This window comes from Piliocolobus tephrosceles, chromosome 3 (genome assembly GCF_002776525.5).
Source record: "Piliocolobus tephrosceles isolate RC106 chromosome 3, ASM277652v3, whole genome shotgun sequence".
NCBI lineage: Eukaryota > Metazoa > Chordata > Mammalia > Primates > Cercopithecidae > Piliocolobus > Piliocolobus tephrosceles.
In genome coordinates, this window is record NC_045436.1 from 37109340 (window position 1) to 37123630 (window position 14291).

Sequence of the window (14291 nt, forward strand, 5' to 3'; positions counted from 1 at the left end):
CAGTGAGCTGAGATCACGCCGTCACTGCACTCCAGCCTGGGCAACGGAGTGAGACTCAAAAAAAAAAAAAAAAAAGAAAGAAAGAAAGAAAAGAGCTTTAGATTTCAAACTATTTTTTAAAATATTATTTGTCATTTAAATCATGTGTTTTAGAGGATATCTCAACAATTTATGTATGTCCCTATATCTGCTCTTACCCATTCTTCAGTTTCTAAGACATTAAGAAAGGACTTGCTACAGCCTGGAAGCAAAATAAACAGAAGTAAAGGCGCAAAGAAAAATAAGACAATGGACTCAGCCTTTCTTTACATTTCCTTATGTCATCTTTAGACCCCTGTTTACCAACTGAAGTAATTCGATTTATCTTGTTAGTAGTTTTAAGTTTGTTCTTAAAACCTATGATGACATGATAAAACTTAAAAGATGACATTTCTTCTAAAGCAGATATCTACTGATTGGCATATGTATTTAGATTAGTTAGATCTGTCATTCATCTGGTACAAGTTCTGCTGCAGTTGAATATTTGTTACCAGTTTTTCTAGTCCATATTGGGCTGAATGATATAACCAACTTTCTGTGTCTTTGATTGTGAGAGAAGCTACAGAAACTTCTAAGCTGTCTGTTTGCTTCAGTTTTTATCTGTCTGCCAACAGGGTGCTTACCTGTTCATTTGCCAAATGGCTAGACTGATGTTTGTTTTTGGAGGGAATCGCCTCCATATTTGACATATCTGCAGGCTTGGTGTGCCTAGTCTGAGGCAAAGGGCCACATCTCTTAAGATTGCTTACCTGTGTCATGGCCAAGGGACTGGTGTTCTTTTGTCTAAACAAGTGGACTTTTCCCTAGAAAGATTTTAAACTCTCTGGCAGAAAGAGTAATTTGGCATCATTTTATTTTGCTTCCTTGGCTTTGGGGAGTAATATAAAATCCCTCCCGGCACCCCGTGCTCGCTTTTCTTCCGAGACACAGTATCGCTCTGTCGCCCAGGCTGGAGCGCAGTGGCACAATCTCAGCTCACTGCAACTTCCGCCTTCCGGGTTCAAGAGATTCTCCTGCCTCAGCCTCCTGAATCGCTGGGATTGCAGGCAAACGCCACCACACCGGCTAATTTTTTGTATTTTTAGGAGAGACAGGGTTTTGCCATGTTGGCCAGGCTGGTCTCGAGCTCCTGGCCTCTGCCCACCTCAGACTCCCAAAGTGCAAGGATTACAGACGTGACCCACCGCGCCAGATCTAAAAAACCTTTTAGATTTTTAAGCTTCCAGCTTCTTAGCTGCTTCCAGTGTTTGCTCTCTGGCAGGCAAGTCCTATCTTGTTCATGAATCCTATTGATATGACAGAACAAGTCGTATTTTTACGTTTTAATATTTGACAATCTCGAGGTATTTAAAGATGAATAAATGCACACATTTTCACAAGGCAGGGAAGCAACCTCACAAGCTTGCCAATACCACATGTGGTGATGTACTTAAGAAGCCTGCTGTTCTTGCAACATGTTTGACAAGAGTGCTGAGCCCTGTGGCATATATTCAACTCTGACTTTTAAGGTCCAGAATTACCATTTTATTTGATCTACAGCCCAGCTGTTTTCTTTTTCTTTTGTTCTTGGCACCTGAATAGGCTTGTCTGCTAAAAATTACGAAAAAAAAAAAAATATGGCCCTGGATTCCACCGTGTTCTGGCAGATCATCAGCATTTTAAGCAGGTCAAGGTACGTCTCCCTTTAAATCAGGCCTGCTACTGTGTATTTCCAGATTGAAAAATAATAATCATAAAATCAGTAGGTGGGTTATATCCCAACATTAAGAGGTTAATTCTAACAGGCTGTGAAGTCCACGCTGGAACCTGTGAGGGGTCTTAACCTGTGAGGGCATTTTAACCTTTGAAACTTTGAACTCCTGTTTCTGATCAAAGAGGGCTGCTGACCAAAGATCAAATACCCAGCAGCAATCCCCCTAACCTCCACACGTGAGGATTTAGAAGCAGAAAGGAAAGATGGGACCTAAACTCTGTTTATGCAAAATGATTCAAAAGACAAGCAAGTTCACTTTTTTATCCTCCTTTTCTGCCCACCCCAATCATCTCTTCCACAGATGTTCGCCTTTCCAGCAATAGCACTGTCCTCTCCCTTTGTTTTATTTGAGATGTCTCACACTCCTAAGACGCTGCAGCAGGAGATGGGACCAGCTAGTATGATTGACATCATTGGCCCCTTTCCTTTCCCTGGCTCAGCAGTGTGCAGAAGAGCAAGGGCAATTGAGCCCTGGAGATGGTCTTGGGTTAAGCTATCATTCATGCATTGTCAGTCAGTCATTCAACATATATTTATTGAGCACCTATTGCTGTGGCACTGTTCTAGATGCTGGACTATAGTGGTACGGAGTGAATAAGAAAAACAAGGTTCGTTCTCTAATGGAGCTCACATTCTAGTGGAGAGAAAAACAAATTACAGAACAAGGTGAGTTCATATAGTGAGAAACACTGTGATGAAGTAACATGGAATCTTTAAGGGATACCTGTCTGGTTTTGAAACCCAAAATATAGGTTTAGGCTCTGCCACACTGGCTGCCTGGCTCTGGCTCAGGGCTTTGCTCCTGTGGTTCCCTGTTGTGGAACACTCTTCCCCCAGATTTCCAATGTGACTCATTCTTAGACAGGGCTTCCCTGACCCCCCTATTTAAGAATGCAACCCCTGACCCACTACCTTGCTGTATATCTCTCCTCAGCATTTGTCACCTTCTAAGACGCTGGTATAGTCTAAATGCTTATGTCCCCTCCCAAATTAATATGCTGAAACTGAACTCGGAAGGCGATGGGATTAAGAGGTGGGCACTTTGGGGAGTGGGGAGTGATGAGATCATGACATAGGAGACTTCATGGAGTGGATTTGTGCCCTGATAAAAGAGGCCCGAGGAATATTTTTTTTTTTTTTTTTTTTTTTTTGAGATGGAATCTCATTCTGTCACCGAGGCTGGAGTGCAGCGGCGTGATCTTGCCTCACTGCAACCTCTACCTCCCGGGTTCAAACCATTCTCCTGCCTCAGCCTCCCAAGTAGCTGGGACTACAGTCGTGTGCCACCATACCCAGCTAATTTTTATATTTTTAGTAGACATGGGGTTTTGCCACGTTGGCCAGGCTGGTCTCGAACTCCTGACCTCAAGTAATCTGCCCACCTCAGCCTCCCAAAGTGCTGGGATTACAGGGGTGAGCCACCTGCCTGGCCAGCCTGAGGAATCTTGATGGCCCCTTCTACCAATTGAGGATGCAGCCAGAAGCCGGCAGCCTGCAACCCAGAGAGAGCCCTTGCCAGAACCTGACCATGCCGGCGCCCTGAGGTCAGACTTCCCAGCCTGCAGAAATGTGAGAAATAGTTTTCTATTGTTTATAAGCCATCCAGCCTATGGTATTTTGTTATAGTAGCCCAAAAGGATGACGACACATACTATGTAATTTATGTTCATCAATTTATTTAACATATTTGATTTATGGGAATGGAAGTTTCATCATGATGTGAATTTATGTCTGTTTTGTTCATTGCTATATCCCTAGCATCTAGAACTCAATGCTTGATAAGAAATTATTTAATGAATTAATAAAATAAAATTTCTGAGAAGTTGCAATTTTTAAACATAAATTTAATTATGTAAGCATTTTAAACAAACAAGAAGAATGTCCTTTTAAAGTAAATTACCTTCATTAAATATTCAAACAGAGTGGTATGACTGTTGTCAGAAGTGTTATAGAGGAATTCCTGCACTGGGCAGTTTAAAATTTGAATATTCAAATCACATGTTAATGTATCTGTTTCTCATACTGGCAAGTTCTTACATGTACAGACCACCAAGGGTGGGGGAAGCTGTGTGCATAGCCCAGATCCTAAACCCCTTTGGGATTTCCCTTCTTGCTCTTTTATTTTCTCATTGTAATTGCTCTCATTTTGGGTTCCTAAAACCATGCTTCTTCCAACAAGCGGTCCCGTTGTTTAAAATGAACTAATTTTTAGAAAAGAACAATTTGAAATGTGAACATTAACTGAATATTTGCTCTTAAAGATCCACTGTTAGTTGTGTAAGCTGTGGTCATTGTATTATGGTTTTTGGAAAAAATCATTGTCTTTCAGAGATACATACAGAGATATTTAAGGATGAAATGATATGATGTTTGGAAAGCAGAACTGCCCATGGCTTAATGGTTATTGGGGCTAGGTGATTGGTACATAAAGCTCATTACACTGTCTACTTTTGTATCTGTCAAAAATTCTTCATAATAATTTTTTTTTTTTTTTTTTTTTTTTTTGAGACGGAGTCTCGCTCTGTCGCCCAGGCTGGAGTGCAGTGGCCGGATCTCAGCTCACTGCAAGCTCCGCCTCCCAGGTTTACGCCATTCTCCTGCCTCAGCCTCCGGAGTAGCTGGGACTACAGGCGCCCGCCACCTCGCCCGGCTAGTTTTTTGTATTTTTTAGTAGAGACGGGGTTTCACCGTGTTAGCCAGGATGGTCTCGATCTCCTGACCTCGTGATCCGCCCGTCTCGGCCTCCCAAAGTGCTGGGATTACAGGCTTGAGCCACCGTGCCCGGCCCATAATAATTTTTGTAAACGACTGGCTAAAGTAGTATTGGATTATAGCCTAAATTGAAAAATAAATATCTGTGAGTCAATAGTGATATAAATAAATGTGGGAGAAGCAACACATTTCCCATTCAGAGCTCCCGATAACTAATGAAGATATCTCATCGTTAGGGAGGTAAAGTCTTCACTTCCTAGTGTGGGCTGCACATAGCGACTTCCTTCCAAAGAGCATAATGGAAAGGGGGAGAAAAAAAGAGCATCTTTACAGTAGAGAAACCTGACAAATACTATCTCAAGTCAGTGATCAAGGTCAACATCAACAGTGGTGAAGTTATATTGATAATATGTGCCCTTGATATGATATGATGAAAATGACACTTTACTTCTTTGATCTTCCTCCTAAAAACATATTAACCCAGTATAATCTTGAGAAAGATGTCAGACACACTCAAATTGGAGAATGTTCTACAAAACGCCTGACTCTTTGAAATTGTCAAGATCATCACAAATAAGTAAAGTCTGAGAAACTGTCATAGCCAAAGGATTCTAAGCAGATGTTAACAAACAAATGTGATGTATCCTGGATGGAATCCTGGAACAGAAAAAGGACACTAGGTAAAAGCTAAGAAAATGTGAATAATGTGTGGAGTTCAGTTAATAATAATGTATCAATATTTGCTATTTATTTATTTATTTATTTTTACTTTTTGGAGACAGAGTCTCGCTCTGTCGCCCAGACTGGAGTGCAGTGATGCAATCTCAGCTCACTGCAACCTCTGCCTCCTAGGTTCAAGTGATTTTCCTGCCTCAGCCTCTCAAGTAGCTGGGATTACAGGCGCCTGCCACCACGCCTGGATAATTTTTGTATGTTTAGTAGAGACAGGGTTTCACCATATCCGCCAGCCCGGTCTCAAACTCCTGACTTTAGGTGATCCACCCACCTCGGCCTCCCAAAGTGCTGAGATTACAAGTGTGAGCCACCACACCTGTCCAATATTTGTTAATTGTGTAAAATTCACCACTCTAATGAAATATATTAATAACAGGAGAAGCTGGGTACATGGAAATTCTCTGTACTATCTTCACAATAATTTTCTCAGTCTAAAAGTGTCCTAAAATAGAAAGAATATACTTTTTAAAAACTTACTGGTTACAGTGTGATGTATTGAAGTTCTTAGAATTTGTCATTTCTACTTTAAGTATTTTTTCCCCCCAGCAATCCCTCAATCCTTATCTAAAACTGTTTTAAGTATGTTTCTGTGAGAAAGATCAAAAAGGGGGTGGGTGTATTAATCCGTTGTCAGACTGATATAAAGAACTACCTGAAACTGGGTAATTTATGAAGAAAAGAGGTTTAATTGACTCACAGTTCTTTAGGCTTAAGAGGAAGCATAACTGGGAGGCCTCAGGAAACTTACAATCATGGCAGAAGGTGAAGGGGAAGCAAGCACCTTCCTCACATGGCAGCAGGAGAGAGAGAGAATGAAGGGGGAAACGCTACACACTTTTAAACCATCAGATCTGGTGAGAACTCACCCACTATCATGAGAACAGCAAGGGGGAAATCTGCCCCCATGATCTGGTCACCTCCCACCAGGCCCCTCCTCCAATTCGACATGAGAGTTGGATGGGGACACAATTGCAAACCATATCGGGGGAGAAATGGAAAGTGACTGGAAGTTGACATTTTATAGTCATTCTGTCTTTGTAAGTTTGAGTCCTCTTTGCTTCAGGAGAAGGAACTGGTAGGTGGCTGCTAACCTAAAATTCACTGCTGGCTCTTGCCTCAGGGTTGCAGCCTCTTTGGCAGGCCTGCATCTTCCTGATGGTGGGAGTTGGGGGTATTATAGGGAGAAAATTGTGCTGTTAACACAGTAATGTTGTTTTCCAGTAATTCAAGCAGATTGAGCCTAATCCCTTTTCCCCATCTCTTGCAACAGCTCTTCACTTATAGCTTTGTCATGGTAAACAGCAAACACCTCTTAGAGAACTCTCTTGAAAAACCTTGGTAGCAATTTTGCTAGAGGAATAAAAAAGATGGTGAAGTTAGGAGATAAAGATAAATTCTACAAAGAAAGCTTTTTTTTTTTTTAACTTTTCCTCAAAATGAGGAGGGAGATATATTAAAAGAATAGTGAATTCACAGGCTTTTCAGTCACCAGTGGCTCCATTTGCCTGAATGCTAGCTTCTTGCTCAGGCATTTATGCTGTATCTCCTTCATCCCCACCTGGTAAAGTCTGTTTAGAGAGAAACACTAGGCTAGCAGTGAATGATGCTCATGCACTTAGATGATCTTTTTTGTATTTCTTGGCTGCAGAGAGAATGCAGCTTAATATTCTGAGTCTTCCTGTCACTCAGCAAGGTCCTGGGTGGGGCTTGGAAAGCAACCTGACTGCGTTAGGATCACGGCCTGAGAGAGAGGGTGGTCCCCTGGGTGCGGTTGTTCCTGCATGGACAAGGTTGAACAAACTTACATAAAGATGATTATCTTTTTTTTTAAAGAAAGGAAATGGGTGAGTCCTTGAACCAATTTTTCAATGTCTTTGGAAGCTCTAGGTATTTGTTTTTTCTAAACATATTCTTTGGAGAAGCCTGGAGAGAAAAGGAAACTGGTCCAAGTGCACACAGATTGTAAATCCACAGCTCCCATCAACAGCAGCAAAGAAATCATCTTGATTCAAGCAGGCCACCTCTGAGATAGGAAATGAAGCCTCAGGGGAACATAGGGAATGAAAGTCCCTGAGTCAGAATGATACGCTGCTTCCAGGAGACACACAAAATGGCACTGAGTCCTGTCTTCCCCCAAGGGGGACATTTTCTAAATGGCAGCAAAGTAGATACTGCGCTGGGCAATCAATCAAGTCACTGGATAAGTTCTGATTTTCTGTAGTTTTCTTCATTTGATCAGAAAGTCACTAAACGATGCTGCCTAAAAAGAATGCTAGGACAAGTGAATTTCTCTTGAAATAGAGAAAGACTTTCCAAGCATGGCATTAAAAAGAGAATATAAGGGAAAAGATCAATGAATTTGTCCAAGTAAAAATGAAAACTGTATTTGTTTTTAGAAAACATTATAAACAATACTAAAGGAGAGGCAAATGACAACCTCTTTAATTCTAATTTTTCATTGACACATAATAATTGTACATATTTATGGGATATAGTGCATTTTGATGCATGTATACAGTGTGTAATGATCAAATTAGGGTAATTTGCATACCCATCACTTCAGATGTTGATCATTTCTCATTTTAATTTTCAAAATTAAAATTTTGGTGAGCACATCCAAAATTTTCTCTTCTAGCTATTTTGAAATATACAATACATTATTGTTAACCGTAGTAATCCCACTGTGCAATGGAATACTAGATTTATTCCTCCTATCCGTACTTTGAATCCATTGACCAACTTGTCTTCATCCTCTCTCCCCTCTTCCCTTCCCAGTCTCTGCTAATCACTATTCTACTCTCTACTTCTATGAGATCAGCTTTACTAGATTTCACATATGAGTGAGATCATGCAGTATTTGCCCTTCTGCACCTGGCTTATTTCACTTAACATAATATCCTCCAGGCTTATCCACACTGCTGCAAATGCAGGATTTCATTTTTTTTTTAAGTCTGAATAGTATTCCTTTATATAAATATAGCACATTTTCTTTATCCATTCATCTGTTGGAATCAACACATAGGTTGATTCCATGTCTTGGCTATTGTGAATAGTGCTACAGTGAACATGGGAGTGCAGATACCTCTTTGACATATTGATTTCATTTTCTTGGGATGTATACCCAGCAGTGGGATTGCTAGATCATGTTGTAGTTCTATTTTTTATTTTCTGAGGAATCTCTCTACTGTTTTTTATAGTGGTTGTACAAATTTGCCTTCCCACCAACAGTGTATAGGAGTTTCTTTCTCCACATCCTCACCAGCATTTATTTTTTGTCTTTTTAATAATAGCCATTCTAACTGGGGTGAAATGATATTTTTTGTGGTTTCAATTTGCATTTCCCTGATGATTATGATATTGAAGCATTTTTTCATATATCTCGGGTATTTTTATGTCTTCTTTTGAGAAACATCTATTCAGATCTTTTGCCCAATTGTAAAAACTGGATTTTTTTTTTTTTTTTTTTTTGCTATTGAGTTGTTTGAATTCCTTATGTATTCTGAATATTAACTCCTTGTCATATATACAGTTTGCAAATATTTTCTCCCATTCTGTAGGTTATCTCTTAATTCTGTTGATTGTTTCCTTTGCTGTGCAGAAGCCTTTTAGTTTTATGTAATTCCATTTGTCTATCAAATGACAACCTTGAGTAATGTTTCCCACATACATAGACAAAAGGTTAAAAATCTTAATACAAGGAACTCTTACTAATAAAAGAGAATAATAGAAAAATATGTAAGCATGGGCCAGGTGCGGTGGTTCATGCCTGTAATCCCAGCACTTTGGTAGGCTGAGGTGGGTGGCTCACTAGAGGTCAGGAGTTCGAGGCCAGCCTGGTCAACATGATGAAACCCTGTCTCTACTGAAAATAAAAAAATTAGCAGAAAGTGGTGGCACGTGCCTGTAAGCCCAGCTACTTGGGAAATTGAGGCAGGGGAGTCACTTGAACCTGGGAGGCAGAGGTTGCAGTGAGCCAAGATCACACCACTGCACTCCATCTTGGGTGACAGAGTGAGACTTTGTCTCAAAAATAAATAAATAAATAAATAAATAAATAAATAAAAAGAAAAAGAAAAATATGTAAGCAAACAAATTATTTTTAAAACAAAAATGCTCACACTTTGGGAGGCGGAGGTAGGTGTATCGCTTGAGCTCAGGAGTTCAAGACCAGCCTGGGAAACATGGTGAAACCCTGTCTCTACCAAAACTACACAGACACACACACACACACACACACACACAAACACACACTAGCCGGGTTTGGTGGCAGCCAGGTGGTGGTGGTCCCAGCTACTCAGGAGGCTGAGGTGGGATGATCGCTTGAGCCCAGGAGGCAGAGGTTGCAGTGAGCCGAGATCACACCACTGCACTCCAGCCTAGGTGACAAGAGTGACACCCTGTCTCTAAACAAATAAATAAATAAAACAAAAATGCAAATTACTAATAATTTTATTTAAAAATTCTATAAAACTAGTAAGTAAGGAAATCCATATTAAAACAATCATAAGGAAACATTTTCACCAAATAAATTACAAAGAAAAATATAACCAACATTAGTAAAATTTCATTAAGAAGTAGTACTTCTATATATGCAGAACATAATTTGGTATGTTTCTAAAGTTTGGCAATAAGTATCAAAAGCCTTAAAAGTAAGTTTTCCATTTGGCCTAGGAAGTATCATAAGGAAATAATTTAACATGTGTACAAAAGTGTGTATTTAAGAATTTTCAGGCCAGGCACAGTGGCTCACGACTATAATCCCAGCATTTTGGGAAGCCAAGGCAGGTGGATCCCTTGAATCAAGAAGTTTGAGACCAGCCTGTGCAACATGGCAACTCTCTGTCTCTACAAAAAATACAAAAATTAGCTGGGCATGGTGGTGGGTACCTGTAGTTCCAGTTACCTGGGTGGCTGAGGTGGGAGAATCACTGGAGCCCCAGAGGTTAAGGCTGCAGTGAGCCGTGATCGCACCACTACACTCCAGCCTGGGTAACAGATCGAGACCCTGTCAAAAAAAAAAAGAATGTTCAAGTCAGCATTGTTTATGATGGCAGAAAAGAGCCCCCAAGTCAGAATAACACCCAGCAATCAGGAATAGGTGAGGTAAATTGCATTGCAGTGTGGGTTAGTGGTTCAGCGCCTGGACCCTGAGACTGCCTGGGTTCAAATTCTGGCTCTCTGCCTAATAGCTGTGTGGAATCTCTGTGCTTCAGTTTACTCTTTTGTAAAATGAGGATAATTTTATAGTATCTGATTCAATAAGTTATTGTGAGAATGAGTTCCTCCATGTAAAGTGCCTGTCACCTTCTAAGTGTTAGCTACTATTATTTTTTCTGTGCATACAACATGGCCATTAAATATGCTGTAAAAGAACATCTGAAAACATGGGGAAATGGACACAATATATTAAGTGAAATAAAAAGTGGATCACAAAAGAGTATTAATAATACAGAAAACAATTTTATAAATACATTTTATATGTATATAGGCAAAGAAAAAAGACTGGCAACAGACTAAATGTTAACAGTGTTTATTTCTGAGTGATAAGGGTTTGGGATGATTTTCGTTCTTCTCAGTTCTTTTCAGTATTTTACAAATTTTCACTATAACAGTATTTTTGCTTTTTTTCTTAATTTTTAAATGTCTCATTCTATATATTTTTTGCCTATTGTTTTTTCTGCTTCAGATGATCTACAGGAATATTTTTGCTTTTAATTGGAAATTTAAAAAATAAGAATCCAGTTTTAAATGAGTGTGACTTAGATGTGGGTCTGTTTCACGTTCAGTGTCTGACAGTGGTAGAATGAGGTGGAACATTCTTCCTGTTTTCACTGATACCCCTGCCTCTTCCTTTCCCTGACCCAAGGCTGGGCTCCACTCTAGTCCTGGAGGAGCAGATGAAGCTTGTGGGAATCTGGGTCTTGTGATAATCCCAGGCAAGGAAGTGGAGCCAGGGGCAGGCGTCTCCAGGGTGAAACTGTGATGAGTGGGGGCCCCTGCTGGGTCGCTAACTGCTAAGCAGTGGGAGGTTACAAAGCCTCTGGTAACTAAAGGAGCTCCTGCTGGGGCAGGGCCTGGTGTTAAACTTGTTATAAAATGCTCATTTTCCTATTGCTGTAATGAATGGCAAGAAATATTATGCGAGTAGCATTCCTCCCCACCTCTAGATTTGGCAAGGTCTTTAAGTGACTTGTTACCCTGTACTTGCCTTATTGCCCAGAATTGCTAAATGATAGCGTTACTCATGCCTCCTGGGGGGAGAACTGGAGAGGAGAGAGAAGGCTGAGATCCTAATTGGTCGAAGCCCCAGCATCGACGTGTGTGAATAAAACAGGTTTTTCCCTTTCTCTTTAGCTGAAAGCAAGAGATAACTTAGGCGTGTCTAGCCCTCTGAGTCACTGATGGGCTAGTTTCAGTCTTTCCTGTGGCTTTCTCAGTGTTTTTGTTTTGCATTTCTGGAGGCTGGCATATTGTGAGTGATCCACAAATTTTGTTGACTGGATGGACAGATAAATGAAAAATTAAGAGGATGAGTAAATGAATAGATAGATGGGTGGATGACTGGCTGGGGAATGAGGATCTCGAGGTTGACTTACTTCTTGAATTCCCTAATCTTTCCTCTTTTTTTTTTTTTTTCTTGAGACGGAATCTTGCTGCTCCCCAGGCTGGAGTGCAGTGGTACAATCTCGGCTCACTGCAACCTCTGCCTTCCAGGTTCAAGCCATTTTCCTGCCTCAGCCTCCTGAGTAGTTGGGACTACAGGTGTGTGCCACCACACCAGCTAATTTTTGTATTTTTAGTAGAGATGGGGTTTCACTGTTTTGGCCAGGCTGGTTTCAAACTCCTGACCTCAGGTGATCTGCCCACCTCAGCCTCCCAAAGTGTCGGGATAACAGGCGTGAACCACCATACCTGGCCTTTTATTTTTTATTTTTTTATTTTAGACAGGGTCTTGCCTCTGTCACCCAGGCTGGAGTGCAGGGGCACAATCACAGCTCACTGTGGCCTCGACCTCCTGGGCTCAAGCAATCCTCCCACTTCAGCCTCTTGAGTAGCTGGGACCACAGGTGTACACCACCGTGCCTGGCTAATTTATTACAGTTTTACGTAGAGACAGGGTCTCACCATGTTGCCCACGCTGGTCTCAAATTCCTGGGCTCCAGCAATCCTCATGCCTCTGCCCCTCAAAGTATTGGGATTACAGGCATTAGCTATTATGCCCCACCCTTTCCTCGCCTTTCAACTTCCCAGAAGGAAGGGCTGCATCCCACCTACCTCTGCTCTTTATCACAGTCTCCCCTGCTCTCAACACTGAAGCCAAGGCAATGCATACTAAACTAAGCCAGAGAGAACCTAAAGCTAGCTATTTAGCACAAATAAAATAGATGTTTGCTAGCTATGGGTTTAAAAGGTGATTTCCATTTAAAGTCTCTTGAAATTAGGATAATCAGCAAAATTTTCAAACCAAATGCCAAATCTACAGAAGCAAAGCTGGGGTTCAGTAGAAATCTGGGTTGACAAATGCTCAGTACTTGGAGGAGCTGTCATTGGATATCAGAGCATTCTAGTGTTCAGGACTAGGAAAACCAGTTTTCTGAAATCTCTAGATCTGGTCAACAGTTTGTTTACAAGCCAGAACGCAGGCATTCACCGCGAGAAAACTGGGCTTTAGACCACTAATTCACTCCCAGGAAAATGCAGCACAAAGGAGAAACCACTGATTAGGGCCTGCCGGCTCCAGGAGGACTAGGTTCCAACCAGGGCGTTCTGAAGGCTATAGTGCCCACCTCTCAAGGGCAGAGACCACAAGCGAGGGTTAAGTGGTGCTGTATGAAGAGCAGGTGAGCAGCCAAGAAGAGCTGACACACTCTCCATGGAAGCTATTCCTTTCATTTTCTCCTCCATCCCTGAACACTTCCGCCCCAATGTTTCCTTCTTCCTCTGAATACTAACATGCCCCAGGCTCTCTTATCCCCCCATCCCCCAAAATTCCTAAATTTCTCTCACCTTGAACCGCTGGCACTCATTTTTCCTTTTACTACCAAAATTCTCAAAACAAAAAAGAGATAGCTACACTCCATGTTTCTCCACTTCCTCATAAGTCTCTCATTCCGTGACTTCTCTGATGCTTCTTAACTGAAATTGCTGCCAGAGATGACCACGACTTCACCAAGTTCCCAAATCAACCATCTCCAGTTCATTCTCATCCTTCTTGACATTCTGTTAGTGTTTGACACTGATGACCACTGCTATCACTTCCTTTTTGACCTCAGGGACTTCTCAGTATCTTGATTTCCTATCCCTGGGGCCTTTCTCTATTTCCTTCTCCGACTCATTTCTCTCTCTCCCACCGCTTGCCCACCTCACTGAGTGGGACAGTATACTCCAGTGGTCACAAGTCTGCACTTGGCAGTGCTCAAGCCAGTGCCTGGCTCATTGTGAGCATTAGAAAGATGTAAGCTTACAAGGAAAGAATCTCTCTTCTCTGGGCCCTCCCTCCTCAGTGCTCTCAGCTACCGAAGGGTTTCCCACCTCACTCTGCAACCCCTTCCGCTGCAGTGCTGGAATCTGTTAACGCAGGAGGGGCACGTTTCCTCCATGGATCTGACAACTCCACGGGGAGGAACCCCATCTTTCTCACTTTTATAGCGCCAGTGAGTAGCACAGTGTAGACTACCAGAGAGTCTCATGTTTTTGTTTGTTTGTTTGTAGGAAAAATGAAATAACTCAGTGTGGGTAATCTAAATGTCTGTATCCAGGAGGCCTTTGCTTTTTTTTTTTTTTTTTTTTTTTGAGGCAGAGCTTTGCTCTTGTTGCCCAGGCTGGAGTGCAATGGTGCGATCTCAGCTCACTGCAACCTCTGCCCCCTAGGTTCAAGTGATTTTCCTGCCTCAGCCTCCCAAGTAGCTGGGATTACAGGCACCCACCATTACACCTGGCCAACTTTTGTATTTTTAGTAGCGATGGGGTTCTACCATGTTGCCAAGGCTGGTCTCAAACTCCTGACCTCAGGTGATCCACCCACCTTGGCTTCCCAAAGTGCTGGTATTAC